This window comes from Schistocerca serialis, chromosome 9, assembly GCF_023864345.2.
Source record: "Schistocerca serialis cubense isolate TAMUIC-IGC-003099 chromosome 9, iqSchSeri2.2, whole genome shotgun sequence".
Taxonomy (NCBI): Eukaryota; Metazoa; Arthropoda; class Insecta; order Orthoptera; family Acrididae; genus Schistocerca; species Schistocerca serialis.
In genome coordinates, this window is record NC_064646.1 from 327968838 (window position 1) to 327974837 (window position 6000).

Below are 6000 nucleotides of genomic sequence, written 5' to 3' on the forward strand. Positions count from 1 at the left end.
TTTTGTAGATCTTCAGATTTTGTCGTATTTTAGCTTGTAATGTGAAAGCGTAAAGAAAGTCGTCTTTAAGCCATAAAAGTGAGCGGTCTTGCCAGCATGCAGACAACATTATTAATTAATAAAATTCTAGTAATTTATGTTCGATACAGGAAACCGGCACGTTATTGTTATGAAGGTGTTGAACGGTACAAGAATTGTCTTGAAGGAAGGAGAAAAGTAATGACTGTAATTTGTGACAAAAACGTGAACCAAGGAGCTAGCACAGGACAGTCTGAAATCTGATCGCACCATACAGTTAGCAAAGTACTTTTGTACTGTTTATAAATAAGCCCTAATTGCTTGTGAGAATTGTTTGAATGTATTTAGTGTTTACCAGATTTCTTATCTATTCTTTTCCTTTATATTTTTTTACCTCCATTTGATATTATTTTTGTAAATATCAAACAGCCTTTACTACAGCAGAGAATACTGCGGCATCCTGGTCGTAGACAGAAGGCCGCTCCTTGTCTTCTATACAACTCATAGCTGTCCCATTTATTAATGATTTCATTTGCAAATGCAATTTTTTATTGTTCATTACTAAAGGTCCCTTAGGTGATTATAAATTTCACACTGATTACGTAAAGGAATCCGGGTTGGTCTTTTCCAAATAATAGAAGTCTTTGCGTAATCAAAAAACTAGCCTCTTTCTGACAACGATCAGGAGCCGACCAGAAGACGGACGTCTTCGACCGCTTTCGTGTTTCCTGTGGCAAAGCTGTGCCAAACTGGGAACACGACATTCCAGTATGAAACACAATTTATGTATAATTATCAGATTAAAATTCAAAGAATTGGAATATATTTAACTTATTTGCTTTTTCTTTTATCATACTAGAACGTGCATCCCTTCTTGCCTGTTGCACAATGTAGCCCTTGTCTGCTGCTGTAGGTGACAGTTCTCGACCGCCTAATTTCCTTAGGGCAGCAGGACCTGTGGTGTCACCGCCAGACACCACACTTGCTAGGTGGTAGCTTTAAATCGGCCGCGGTCCATTAGTACATGTCGGACCCGCGTGTCGTCACTTTCAGTGATAGCAGACAGAGCGCCACCACACGGCAGGTCTAGAGAGACGTACTAGCACTCGCCCCAGTTGTACGGACGACGTAGCTAGCGATGCACACTGACGAAGCCTCGCTCATTTGCAGAGCAGATAGTTAGAAAAGCCTTCAGCTAAGTCAATGGCTACGACCTAGCAAGGCGCCATTAGCCTTACATAGCTTGTATCTAAAGAGTCCAAATGGTCCAAATGGCTCTGAGCACTATGCGACTTAACTTCTGAGGTCATCAGTCGCCTAGAACTTAGAACTAATTAAACCTAAGGACATCACACACATCCATGCCCGAGGCAGGATTCGAACCTGCGACCGTAGCGGTCACGCGGTTCCAGACTGAAGCGCCTTTAACCGCACGGCCACACCGGCCGGCTCTAAAGAGTCTCACTTGTATCGTCAAGAGCGATGTAACACAAGGATGGATTAAAGTTAAGTATTCCAGGAGCTACGTACTTTTCTTTATAGCATTCATTACGTATCCTGTTGCAGACCTATCTCTATTCTGCGTGAGCTTAGCGCGTGCCTTTCAGCTACTTCAGAGTGGCGTGGCTGTCTTGTTACGCCACAACAGGACCTGCGGTTCGGAACGCTCCCCATGCACGCGAAACAGTGCTGTGGTGAGTACCAGACTCCTGGACTGCACACGTCACTCTTCGTGGTTTTTCCAGTGTCCCGACAATTTGTCCCAGTGTGGCGTTATCCAAATATTGTCTCAGGAACCTGCTGCAATGACGTCCACCGTAAAGGCCCCCTAAATGACAAGCCCACTCCCATTTCACGCTATAAGTTGAACTCACACCGTATGAAGTTCAGCTTTCTGCGCATTACTGGGAGACCTCTGGCAACGTGCCCCAGCATATCCACTCATTTACACCGATTTGTTACCATGTTATGTTACTTTATCTATCTCGTCCTTGAGTTTTGCGAAGCAGTTTATTTTCCTTACCGCGTCACATTTTCCAGCGGTATTCAATCTCCCGATGGGGAATGTTCAAAACCGTCGCTCCCAGATAAAACAGTGTGTTACTAAGTGTATTGGAAGCGTCAGTAGCGTAATGGAGAGGGTGCCTCCTCCGAATATTTGTTGGTTTTGCATAACAGCAAGCTATCCGGCCGATCAAGAATGCGGCACAAGTCAGCAGGCATGAACATAGGGCAGTAACCGCTTCCGCCCGCCGATGTTTCTCCGCTGACTAACTCTGCGGAGTCGTCGTTGGCGGCGGCAGGGGTGGAGGCTTTGGAATTTTTTAATTAAGTTTGTTTGTGGAATCTGGCTGGCAGCGAGCTAATTAAGAAAGTTGTGACGGCCGCGGAGGCACGGCCGGGACCGCGTTAAGTATTCCTGATCTGTCCGTCGCGCCGACAATTACCCGCCGCTTTTTGCTACTCTACTCGGCGAACAATTTCCCCATAGCGGGCTACGCAAATTAAACGCAATGGTACCTATTTACTCGGGAATCTAAAGCTGAATGGAAGCTGGTATAAGTATTTTAATTTCTCTCTGTAAGTAGAGGGAGTAATATTATCTCCACAAACGCATGTCTCTTTTATTTGTCTAAAGCGATTCATACGTGATTCATCGTCATCTATCGACAGCGATTTAGATATAGCACATAAGCAGAACTCACGCAACTGATCAGTTTGCACACACACTAAGCAAATACGCCTATACATACATTTGGCTTTCACTTTCATTTCCGATAAACAATGACCCAGAATTAAATTAAAAATTTTCTGACCGAGGATTTCTGAACAGTTCGCTTCGCTGTAAGGCAAATGTCACAACTGGGAATCTTCCCGATTAACACTTCCTTTGCTCTAACATCACCTTACCTGATATTTGGCACAAAAGGCTCTTATTTTACAAGGGTACTTTTACTATCAATGACCTTTAACCTCGTTGACCTTACATTTATGACCTTAAATTGATATCAACAAGTTGAAAATTTAAAAAATTAAAGATTCAGGTCGGCGAAATTGTGCTTCAGTAAGAGAAACTTTATCAGCTTACTTAAAAATCATCAACTTGCCCAACAATTAGAAAAACATAAATATCACAAATTGTGATATGTGCATGTGATAACTGAAATTTAACACAGAACATTAACATTTTCATATAATTAATAGCTTTAGTTATCTATCTTGCATGATGGATAGCACTGGCGCACGAAATTGCTCAGCGAGATCTATGTCAATTCTGAAAATTCAACAGCAGCATAACTTTGTCTGGGCTGCTGTTCTCTCACAGTACCTGCAACAAAATTCTGCGCAATTCAGGGGCATGATTGTTATGCAATTTTACGTAAATATCTTTGAACATCAGGTCAACCTAAGAAAAACGTCATACAATTTTTCAGAAAGACTACATATGTAAGTAAACAATAATAATATAATACAATTATTGTAGACTAATGAAATTTCGGGAATACATTTATCTAGGTAACATATTTAATTTCAGTGATTAACACTACAAGATCACAGGTTAGTATAAGTATGAGATAAGCCTTTGAAAATGTCAAATGCTGGTAACCCCCAGAATGTTGAAAGCAAACACGCAAACTTGCATTCATTGCCTTTCTCAGGTGTCGGAAATCAGTTTGTGCGATGGAGTTCCATGGCTGTTGTAGTTGGTCGGTCACGACAGGGACAGTTTACGCTGTTTGTCAACTACGCTGGAGTTATCTGATGATGTCCCATATGAGCTAGATTGGAAACAGATCTGCTGATCGATCGGGCCAAGGCAACACGCCGACACTCTGTAGCGCATTTTGGATTACAACAGCGGTATGTGACGACCGTTATCCTGTTGGAAAATGGCAGCACAACTTATCGAATCACGAGATTGACACACAAATATGCAGTCAGGGTGCGTGGGATAACCATGAAAGTGCTCCTGCTGTAATATGAAATCGCACCCCCAAACCATAACACCAGGTGGTTGTAGGTCCAGCCGAGCGAGGTAGCCGTGTGGTCTAGGGCGCCTTGCCACGGTTCATGCGGCTCCCCCCGTCGGAGGTTAGAGTCATCGAGCATGGGTGTGTTATCCTTAGCGTAAGTTAGATTAAGTAGTGTGGAAGCCTAGGGACCGATGACCTCAGCAGTTCGGTCCCATAGAAACTTACCACAAATTTCCAAAATATGTGGTTCCAGTGAGTATAGGCCGCAGACGGGTTGGTTGCAGGCCCACGAATGGCCCCCTTCTAACCCACACACGGTCATCACTGACACTGAGGCAGAACCCGCTTTCACCAGGAAACACAACAGACCTCCACCCTGCCCGCCAATGACCTCTCGCTTGACAGCACTAAAGTCGGAAATGGCGATGGTTTGGGGTCAGGGCAATGCGCGTTATAGCGCATCTGGCTCGGAGCTGTGAAGTAACCGATTTGTAACAGTTCTGTGTCACTATGGTGCCAACCGCCGCTTAAATTGCTGCTGCAAATGCAGTACGATGCGCAAGAGCAATACACCGAACACGATGGTCTTCCCTCTCGGTAGTGCCACGTCTCCTTCTGGAGCCAGGTCTTCTTGCCGCCGTACATTCTCGTGATTACCGGTACCAGTAATCATCTACAATGACTACATTACATCCACGTCTTCCTGTAATATCGCAGAAGAACATCCAGCTTCTCCTATTCCTATTACACGACCTCGTAACAACTCAGTGAAGTGCTGATAATAGGATCTTCATCACCTTAAAGGCATTCTCGGCAACTACAATTCACAACGTTCAATCTCAGAGGTAAGCATCGTTCACGTCCGTTACAACGGGTATTTAAAGCTAATGTGATTTGAATCTTCATAGTGGAGCTATTAACGCCACTTTTACGCGCCTACCAACTTTCGTTTATGTCGCACAATTCATTTTTGATGCTGCGATTTTTTTCTGTCATTGTACGATGGTCGTCCAGAAAGTAAGTTGCGATCGGTCGCGAAATGGACACCACAGTGAAAACCCGATGGAGTTTAGCACAGATGCGTTGTGTAGTGTCTGTAGTATGACCGTCGATCGCATAAAGACGATCTTTTCAGTGGTGAGCACACTGTGAGCGAGTAAAGGTGCCTAGAACAACTATGTCTCCCGCCAAGTGTGAGGGCCCGGTGAGAGGCTTCGCCTTAATGAATGCAGCCCACCTAACACAACTGCCACGCACTTCCGTCTTCATGGCAATTCTTAGCTGCACTCTGCAGGGGCAGTGAAGACGCTCCTGCAGCCTTTTCGATGGGAGTGTTCGATCACCTCAACACAACCCTAACTGTCTCGTCTTGAGTATCATCTCTGTTCACATGAAACGCTGGATACGAAGACAACACTTGGGCGCTGGCTATGCGCTATATACCAGCGTAGAGAATTATCGAGAAGCACAGGCGGCTGCCTTCTATGATGATGGTATTGGAAATTTGGTATTACGCTCCGACAAATGTGTAACTCGGGCGACGACTATGTAGAGAAGTATCTGGAAAGTGTAGCTAACTCTTGCAAATAAAATGTTTCTGATTTTCAATGTGGTTTCCATTTAGCGATCGATCGGAAGTTGCTTTCTGGACAACCCTCGCAGATGTAAGTTGATGACGACTATGAGTCCCATCTGCCAGTGCGGATGCATGCTCCATCTCTTACAGGTATCAGTGACTGCGAGTAAGGGGTCCATGTTCAGGTGTCGCTGTCATTACTGACCAACAGCCCGGGAATTTGCATCGGAAGGGACGTATCCTCGAGTGGATCAAGAGTTAAACGTGACCGCTGCCGTACAACGGCTAATCTGGGCTCGAAGCCTGGTCTGGTACAAATTTCCTCTTCTTACCATTGACACAGTTTAATGCCCAGCTAACGTCATTAAAACCTTTGACCGATAATTTTAATTCTTCCAACAAATTATTCTGAACTCTTTTGTTATTAAAATG